This window comes from Silene latifolia, chromosome X (genome assembly GCF_048544455.1).
Source record: "Silene latifolia isolate original U9 population chromosome X, ASM4854445v1, whole genome shotgun sequence".
Classification (NCBI taxonomy): domain Eukaryota; kingdom Viridiplantae; phylum Streptophyta; class Magnoliopsida; order Caryophyllales; family Caryophyllaceae; genus Silene; species Silene latifolia.
Window position 1 is genome coordinate 144,231,815 of NC_133537.1, and position 10,776 is coordinate 144,242,590.

The 10,776-nt window shown below is 37.7% G+C and overlaps 1 non-coding gene across 1 annotated transcript; it reads right to left on the bottom strand.

Annotated features, from left to right (window-relative positions):
• Positions 1-10,051: 10,051 nt before the first annotated feature.
• On the bottom strand, positions 10,052-10,158 carry LOC141625342 (small nucleolar RNA R71). The gene has a single exon (XR_012535128.1). It is a non-coding gene; the product is annotated as a small nucleolar RNA R71 (small nucleolar RNA).
• Between the last annotated feature and the right edge of the window lie 618 nt (positions 10,159-10,776).

Below are 10,776 nucleotides of genomic sequence, written 5' to 3' on the forward strand. Positions count from 1 at the left end.
ATTGTAAGCACCTCCCTGTATGTAAAACCAACCACAAACCCGAATGTATGTAGGCAAAAAGTAATTGAACATCATATACGTGCAAAATTGTGAAACATGCTATGCAAGGAGTATACTACTCACAATCTACATGAACTGCTTATAAATGACACCAGTTGTAAGGCTCTAAAACTTAGAAATTATAAGTAGTTTGTCAAAATTATCAGGTCAAGTCTAATTAATCAGCTGTATTTTTAATATTAACTCGTAGATTAGGCAAATGACAAAGCTAATAAAATGACAATTTGTTGCAAGGCTTAAGTGAAATGACAAATTATTTTGCAATATCATCATGAAATCTACCGTTCCGACTCGACCTAAATGCAAAAAAAAACGTGAATTATTTTTTAAAATTTTCGAATTTTTTCGATTTTTTTTTTGAATATTTCATTATTTTTTGAAATTAAAAAAAAACAATGCAAGCAGAAATGCAATAAACGTGAATGCAAAACAGATGCAAATACAGACTCAAAGGATTTATTACCCTCCCCAAACCAAAACAGACAACGCCCTCGTTGTCCTCCAGCATACACCAGCAGAATAAATAGGGAACGGAAAAAAATACAACCAATATATATACAAATGAAATAAATGAAATGGAGATGAAAAGGAAATAAAACCCGAAAATACTTACAATATATACGAACTTCCCCAAACCAGTCAGAAAACTGGGGAAGTGAGTAGACCAGTAGCTACTCGTCAGCCTCCTCCTCCTCCTCCTAAATAACCACCTCGTAGGTGGGGGCAGTCTCCTCCTCTCCTCTCCTCCTCTGACGACCTCCTGCAGCAAGGTCAACTCTGTGTCTTTCCTCCCTCTCGTCTGTTTCCTCCTCGCTCTCTGGCTGCGGGTACCCCTCCGTCGGGTACCGGTAGAAAGAAGGGTGTGGCCAGCCGTCAGTAACAGAACGCCCTCTCATCATGTGGTACTCATATAGAGGGAATAAGGCAAGTGCCTGATCCCGCTCTATATGAGCTACTCTACTGCACATCTCCAAAAGCAGAGCATCACGACGCCCTTGGTCCATGACCTCAGGCGCCTCAAAAGGAGGAGGAGCAACAAAATTAGCCGGTAAAGCCGACTGAGGGACAGAGGGTGTAGGTGTAGGGATCGGGATAGGCGTGGGCGTGGACGTGGGTGTCCGCATAGCCTGTGTCTGTGTGGACCCCTCACCGGTCTCCCTAGTAGCAGTGTCAGGTCTCCTCTGCTTCCTAGAAGCGGGAGTGAGGTTTAGGAGGTAAGAAGGTAGAGGTGGGGGTAACCTACCCGACGCAGTAGTCAAGGGTAAAAGACGGGGTAGGTATGGTGAAGGTAGAGTCACAGACGTGGAACCACAAATCTTCCACGCCCGTTGGTCATTTCCTAACCAAAAGATAGCCAACATGGCTTGAATATCAATGGCATTGTCCGTATCTAGATGTCTAAGGCCGCGGGGAAAGTCGGTGAAAAGGCTACGGGTAATGCGGGTCGCCAACCCGCCACAAGAAATCGTGCCCTTCACCTTCTGCCCGACAGTGTTAAAATGTTGAGCCGTCAAATAGAAAATGTTAAAAACAAAAGGGTCACCGCAGTCAATGTTCAGGTAACCCGCTAAAATAGACAGCTCGACATTGTTAACATTGTTGGGCTCGGGGAGTCCAAAAATCGTCTCTCGTAGTAGACGGGGAAAGTAACAGGCTGGGGGAAGCTGGACATGAGAAACACGTCTCAGACTATAGGGAGTCTGTGCAAGTGTGGGCCAAAGTAGAGCCAGAAGCTTCCTAGGAGACTTCCGGAGACCGTCATTAGTAAAACCCAACCGCCTCCCAAACTCAGCTAAGGTCAAGGTGAAGGTCGTGTTAAACAGTCTAAAAGAAATACACGTACTCCCTGGGTCAGTCGCATAAGCAGCGGGTGAAAAGGTGAAAGAGCTAAAAAATTATAAGGTCACTTGTTGATACGTGAGCTCTCTCATTGTGGTCAAACCCGACATCCCAGTCCCGTTTAATAACTTAGCCACGGGCTCAAAAATTCCTAATTTTTCTAATGATGGTCGACACAAGAACCTAGTCGACTTAATGTCATAGTCCATCAAATGAATAAAGCGTGTGCGATGAAGCGGGTTTATGAAGCATACCTGTGGAAACTCAGGTAGAGCATCCAGAGAAGTGTCAGCGGCATACCTAGTAGCGGTACGTAAGGCGGCAGCTCAAAAACCCGTGGCCCTCCCCCTCCCCCGTGAACCCGAAGCAGCAGCAGCGGAAAGAGAAGCAGTAGCGAGGCCAGGAGCAGTAACACTAACCGGTGCGGGTACTAACGCAGAGGAAGTGACCGTGACAGCTGGTGTCGACACAGCAGGGGTCGACACCGGAGTAGGGACAGTAACATCGGCAGTAGTAGGGACCGTGACAGGGGTAGTAACAGCGGTGGTGACGATGGTGGCAGCAGGGACCACCGTCTCTGTAACGGACGGGACAGTAGTGGAGGTTGAACGATGTGCCTCATATTTGAGCACATTTAGTCCCCGAATTAACCTCGTTCCTATGCTTTATAGTGCATAATTGGGTCATTTACTATCTTTAGTTTCTCATTTTCCATATTCTTTGAGGTTTTGTCCCCTTGGTAGGAAAGGAGTGCTACCCTTACATTTACATGGCAAAATAGAGCCAAATTGATCGCATCTAATGACCAAGCATCAAAGTGAAGACATCACTAGAAGGCCTATGTAGATAATAAAGCAAAATGGGCAACGACGAAAGGATCCTTGCATCACCAAAATGATCCTCGCGGATTATGAAGGAAGAAAAGAAGAGAAGCAGTCTGTCGTGGGATCCGAGCGGATCACACCCAATCCGAGCGTTTCCAATCCCCACCATCCGAGCGTATCGTAGCCAAGACGCTCATCTTGCAGCCATAGGATCCAAGCGTCTCCCAGACAACCTGCTCGGATCACAGTCCAGAGAACCCATGCCACTTCCCAAGACGCGCGGATCATGGTGAGACTAGCAAAACGGAGATGCTCATTTCCTTCGAGGGGAGCAATTCCTCAACTTTTCTTAAGGACTTAATAGTCATTTAGGCCCTTAGTAACCCTAATACTTGTACCTAATCTTTAGTATAAATACCCCATTGTACTACTTTGATTAGCATGCTCTCTTAATACTTTCTTAATCATGTTATAATCATTCCTTAATCTTGTAATCAACTTTTAATGTAGTCTTAATATAAATCTCAATACTTAATCTTTCCTTAATTTCTCTATTGTTCTTCATTTATTGTGGGTAATTAGAAGATTAATTGGGTTTATTTGGAGGATTGACAACCTTCTATCAATCATCAAGTACTTCTATTATTCTTTTCTTTATTATTTGGAATCATCTTAATAGGTATAATTCTCTCTCAACCTTGTTTAATTATTGTTAATCATTTTCATTTATTCGTCATGTTTTGCCTTGCTAGTATGATTGATTCCTTAGTAGCATTTTAAACTTGATAATAAGTGGATTAGTTTCCTTAACTAGGGTTAATGGGGAATTAGAGGAAACCAACATGGGGATTGATTCATGCTTCATCTAATATGTTTTCATAATTAATTTGCTTGCTTGTTGTGATTTCAACTTATGCACATGTTATATTTGATGAAATGCGAGCCTATGAATCCTTGCATATTTTACCCATCACCTATCTTTTCAATGAGACTTGTAAGCTTATGTTAGAAATCTATATCTCATAAACAACATATTCTTATATGTATTAATTTATTTAGTCATAAAATAAATTGTTGATCTTATGCATGCAAACTTAAATTAAAAGAGAAGAAATCATCAACCCTTACTATGATAATTTCGTTTTATGGGCACCAACAAGATCTCGTTCTTGTTAGTTCTTGAGCTTTCCAATAAAATGGATGAACAAAGATTCAAGAGTAGAATCTCTCCCAAAAGCATATACCTAAGGTAACCTCTTAAAAGACTAATATTATTTGATCTAGAACAATATTAATCTTACCAAAAATTGACCAAAAAATTGTTTTTGTTCTCTAGTATTTCGGTCAAGAGAAGGAAAAATGATGGAGTATTTTCTATCTCTCTAAGTTCTAGTGATATCTTAGAGTATAGAATATAATTACACTAGAAAAATATGTAGTGTGTAGAAGAATAATTAAAGAAGAAACACTCTTCTTTTCTAGGTGGAAACCGAGTGGGGGAAGAAAAAGGACCCAATGCATGGCCAAGATGCTCTTCACAAAAGCAATTAGGCATGCAAAGCTAGTCATTTAGGTTAATCATCATGTTTTCCACTTAACATAAACAAAACATAATATTAACCTTATTCCCTCCATTTTTTTCGGCATATATAAAATGGGAGGTCCATTTTATATTTTGTAATTTGTCAATTGTCACATGTCACTAGTCATGTGTAATTGTAATGCATTTTTAACATATTAAAAATCAACGTATTAATAAAAATACGTCATGTACAAAATCGACTTAGTAATTCATAATTACTTGTACCAAAACAGTTTAACAATTATAAATCACAACATCTTGTATTTATAATATATTATTCATTCAGTTTCAATTGTTTCGTAAACAATGATTTTATCTAACTAATAAAACAATTTGATTACTTAGACCGTATCTTATTTAATCGAATTACAATAAGATACGTCAATAATACTCACAAAATCGTCCGTCAATTTTAAGCAATTTAATTAACCCGTATCAGCATACGATCAATTAAACAATCAATTAAGAGTGTTACGCTTTAGGTATGACCTAAGGGGATCAACTGATCACCACCGCCGCACGACAGTAATGTCAAACTCTAGTCAGCCAATCATTACCGATATGTGTGGACCAGTTGACTGTAAAATATTACATCCCACATGTATTCTTAAAACGAGATTTAAACATGTGATCATCATGATCAACAGTTGTGATCGCATTATTGTCGGAGGACACATATTCCAACAATCCCCAACTTGTCCTCGACAAGTGTGCGTCACCAATTCTCTTGTCCTATTACTATCTCCCACTCAATGCAAGGTTTCTTTCGGGTCGTACTTGCAATTGATCATATCGAGAGTGGTTTCCTCGATCTGGAGAATAACTGATTGACCGGAGTTATCTACCATAGATGCCTTGCGAGCGTGGCCACGCATTTCCAGTTCATTACTCCTCGAGTGGCCCTGAGATATTGTTATAACCCTGACAAGGGGTGGACAATTCCTATCGCACTCATTCCCTTCGACTAGCCACAGCCATCATAACCCAAAATATGCCCATTTGACCCCATTTACGAAGGTCGTAGTAACACAAATCAAAGTTAATCTGAAACTGTGCAACCTTAGGTGAACAGTCTTTAGTCAAAAGAATCGACTCATCAGAATGTTATAGTAGCTCTCGCCACGACCAGGCTATATAAATTTGCCAGAACTCTATAAGCGGTCATAAGGCCCGACAAAGTGTTCCTAACAGTCTGCCTATGTGATCGACTAGTCATCTCATATGACTCTGTGGAATTTGAACTTGCCATCAATCGCATCACACTCTAGTCACTTCGAGACGTCACCTCATACAAGTGACTATGGGCGAATACCATGTTAATCCGGGTTCACTTTAACGGGGTTCAATATTGCCTCTACAACCCGTTTGGATGTAACAAAGTATAAAAGGAGTTTTCAGATTTTAAAAACTCGAACGACAAATGTGATTATCATATGAGTAGTCAATACTTGATTACTACTTCATATCCAATTTAGATCTTGTATGTAGTTGTTCATCTCAATCCAATTGAAATGACATGACTCATCATGTTAAGCCTATGAGAAGACTTTGGTTAGTAGGTTTTATCAACTTCTTGTACCTCACTCAACCTTACTACATACTCGTTTTCCTTTGTAATGTATACATTTGCATTATAAAACTTTCTGAGTACGTGTCGAGATCCAATCAAGACATAGGCCCTCTAGCCTTAGAATAGCTCCCATTTTTTCACAGTGTGCGAGACTCATCCTTCCTGCACATCCCATGATTGCAAGTGTACTCAATTTCCGTTGTAAATATTTCTCATTGTTCTTTATTGCCTAGAACGATTCTAGATAATCTATTTCTTAAATAACATAGCCACAATGGTATCTTAACCATCCTAATATGTTTTGATTATGGTTTTGTCGGAAACCATGCGCAATCTCAACTGCCAATTGTCATTTGTGTAACACCCTTACACAAAATTGCATCAAACACACTTTGCGTTACTTCCTTAATGATTCTGCAAGCACTTAAGGGTAATCTTTATGGCTTACTTGGTAACTATTACTTAAATTCGATTTGGAACAATTCATCATACTCAAAGTATATGAAGTGTTATACATCATTTCCTATTTAATTGATTTGGCAGTGGAAGCAAATGAAATCAATTAAATATATTCAACTCGATTGAACTAGTCATGAATCTTATCAACATAAGACTCCTTATTTGACATTAATATCATGTGGATTTATCTACATAAATCTAGATATTAAAGATGTACTATATTACTCCAAGTCTTAAATCATTCCCAATGATCAATATGTCATCCATATATTAGACTAATTAAAATTATCGTAACTCCCACTAAACTTCATGTATAAACACAACTTCTCGACCTATCGAGAAAAGTTTTATAACATGATCAAAACATTGATTCCAACTCTTTGATGTCCTACTTAAGACCCTCTCTTAAGTTGCACATTATCTCAGGATTGCAAGAATCTACAAAACTCAAGACATGTATTGAATACATTCCTTCTAATTGAAGAAGTGGGTTTTTTTTAGATTCACTTACTATATGTATATCATCATAATGAAACACAATCCCTAAGAAGATCCAAATAGACTTAAGCATTTCAACTAGTGCAAAACCCTTTACTACCAATGAAGCTTTGAAATCTCTCTTTATTAGTGCAAAACCCTTTGTCACTAATCAAGCCTTTTATTTCGGATTTTCATGGCTCTAAGCCTTGTATTGAGTTGTGACTTAAACACTCTTATGTAAGTCATATGTTCATTACTTTCCAGAAGTAATCAAATTGAATCAAACAATTTCTTTGTAAGTTGCAAGCTCTTTACTTTCTTAAAAGTAACACTAATAATTCATCATCTTCAACAAGTGATGAGTTTAACCTCCTAGTTTTTGAAGAAACAACGTCTTACACAAAACGTCTCATGTAGCCAAGAAAGACCAGTTTCTTGCGACATAACATTCTTTGTGGTTCTTGAAATTTGCGACATAACATTCTTTGTGGCTCTTGAATAATTTCTCCCACTCTGTCTTCTAAAAATAAACTTTTATTCTAGAAAGACAGCTTGACGAGCCACAAACCCGTTGTACTGGTGACTATAGAAAGGAAAAATGAGCATTTGTTTCTTTGTGAAAACTTACAAGCATGGTACCCTACCATTTCATATCTCATATGAATCGTTTTAGATTTAGTGGAAAAATAATTTAGACAAAATGATAAAATCTCCAAAAGGATCAAGTAACCTAAGGCTCTTGATACCACTTGTTAGAAATCTATATCTCATAAACAACATATTCTTATATGTATTAATTTATTTAGTCATAAAATAAATTGTTGATCTTATGCATGCAAACTTAAATTAAAAGAGAAGAAATCAACAACCCTTACTATGATAATTTCGGTTTTATGGGCACCAACAAGATCTCCTTCTTGTTAGTTCTTGAGCTTTCCAATAAAATGGATGAACAAAGATTCAAGAGTAGAATCTCTCCCAAAAGCATATACCCAAGGTAACCTCTTAAAAGACTAATATTATTTGATCTAGAACAATATTAATCTTACCAAAAATTGACCAAAAAATTGTTTTTGCTCTCTAGTATTTCGGTCAAGAGAAGGAAAACTGATGGAGTATTTTCTATCTCTCTAAGTTCTAGTGATATCTTAGAGTATAGAATAAAATTACACTAGAAAAATATGTAGTGTGTAGAAGAATAATTAAAGAAGAAACACTCTTCTTTTCTAGGTGGAAACCGAGTAGGGGAAGAAAAAGGACCCAATGCATGACCAAGATGCTCTTCACAAAAGCAATTAGGCATGCAAAGCTAGTCATTTAGGTTAATCATCATGTTTTCCAGTTAACATAAACAAAACACAATATTAACCTTATTCCCTCAATTTTTTTCGGCACATATAAAATGGGAGGTCCATTTTATAATTTGTAATTTGTCAATTGTCACATGTCACTAGTCATGTGTAATTGTAATGCATTTTTAACATATTAAAAATCAACGTATTAATAAAAATACGTCATGTACAAAATCGACTTAGTAATTCATAATTACTTGTACCAAAACGGTTTACCAATTATAAATCACAACATCTTGTATTTATAATATATTATTCATTCAGTTTCAATTGTTTCGTAAACAATGATTTTATCTAAGTAATAAAACAATTCGATTACTTAGACCGTATCTTATTTAATCGAATTACAATAAGATACGTCAATAATACTCACAAAATCGTCCGTCAATTTTAAGCAATTTAATTAACCCGTATCAGTATACGATCAATTAAATAATCAATTAAGAGTGTTACCCTTTAGGTATGACCTAAGGGGATCAACTGATCACCACCGTCGCACGACAGTAATGTCAAACTCTAGTCAGCCAATCATTACCGATATGTGTGGACCAGTTGACTGTAAAATATTACATCCCACATGTATTCTTAAAACGAGATTTAAACATGTTATCATCATGATCAACAGTTGTGATCGCATTATTGTCGGAGGACACATATTCCAACAGCTTATACACTAACTCAAGTCTCATTAGACCATGCATATAGTTGAATAGGAAGGACAAAGTCGACTTGTAGGTGTTGTACAATCTAATCGATTGGGCTCCGGGACCCAAACCTTCTTAGGGATTGTAAGCTTATACAGCAACTCGATCCCATCACAACAATAAGTGCTTGCATCTAGTAGAGAACATGTTTGTATGATCAACTCCCATGAATCCCCTATGAACCCATGACACCCTAGTGCTTTTAATCAATTGTTTACATCTCATTTTAATCACTTTGCTTGTTTTTATTACTTTGCTTTATATTGTTAATTAGTTTAGTTGATCTCCTATCTCAACCTAAATTGTGACACCCTAAGACACAACAATTTGCAATTGAAAATCCTACATCAATACCCGTCCCTTGGGATTCGACCTTTACTTACCTCTTTGCTAAGAGTAGTTTTTGAAGTTATAAATATTGTTTTGGTTAGGTAGCTTTTGACGACGAGTTTTAACCCACACCAAAAATGGCGCCGTTGCCGGGGACGGTGTTAGCTTGATTTGATTTTCATTAATTGTTTTTAGTTGTGTCTTTCTTTACCTTGGGGAAGTCAATCTCCTCAAGGTTGTTCTAATTGTTTTCGAGTTGTTTGATATTTTGCATGTCTAGGAGATCACAAGGTAACTTGTTACCCATTGATCTTAAAATTGAAAGAACTTTGACCAACAATAGAAGACTTGCTAGAGGTACTTTGAGAGGTATTGGAGAAATTGTGGACATTCAACTAAATAACATTGAATTTACCAACCCTTTTGCAAGAGAAGGAGAGGATAACCCAATACAAAACTCACCAAAAAATCAACCCACAATGCCTAAATTCTCATCACATTCCGTACCAACCGAGGAGAACCTACCAAATGGTACTCCTACACCACAACATTTAACCGGTAATTTCATTGCCAAATCCGCATTCATACAATTAGTTGAGAGAAGTCAATTTGGAGGGATGCCTAGTGAAGACCCTCACTCACATATGGAGACTTTTTGTGACTATTGTGATGTGATTTATCAAACCGGAGTTACTCAAGACCAAATCCGATGGGTTTTATTTCCTTTTTCTTTGATTGGTACCGCGAAACAATGGTTGAAAAGCCTAGACAAGGCTACTCTTGGTATTGATTATTGGAAGAAATTGGCACTTGCTTTCTACAAGAAATTCTATCCTCCGGAAAAGACTAACATGTTGAGAGCCCAAATCACCGGGTTCAAACAAAGGGATAAGGAATCTTTGTACGAAGCATGGGAGAGATTCAAGGACACTTGTCGTTCTTGTCCACACCATGGACTTAGCGAGTGGTTCCTTGTACAATAATTTTGGAATGTTCTATATGAAGACACCCGAAACATTCTCAATATGGGATCCAATGGTATATTCACCGAAGTTGATGACAATCAAACATGGAACAAAATTGAAGAAATGGCGTCCATAACTCGCAATATAGTAGACCTCGGAAGGCTACTAGAGGAGGAAAGCATGAGGTGGATTCCATTACTCAATTGGGTGCTCAACTAAGTGCTCACTTTGACACCATTAATTTGAAGTTTGAGAAGGCCATGGCTAAACTTGAAGATGCCTCCAAATCACCCAAGCAACATGTTAATTCTATGGTGGCATCATCATCAATTCCAAGTGGAGTATGTGAGAGTTGTGGAACTTTGGGACATGACCAAAGTGAATGTAGGGGAACAAGTTAACAAGTGAATGCTTTCCAAGCATACAAGAGTGGCACCTCTTATTCTAACTATTACAACGAAAATACCAAATTCCATCCAAATATTTCATACAAAAGCCAAAATGTTCAAAATTCTCAACCAACATACACCCCACCTCCAATGAGAAATCAAGCTCAAAGACCCTTTTACCAAAGCCAAGGTTATCAAAATCAACCCTCTTACAATCAATCT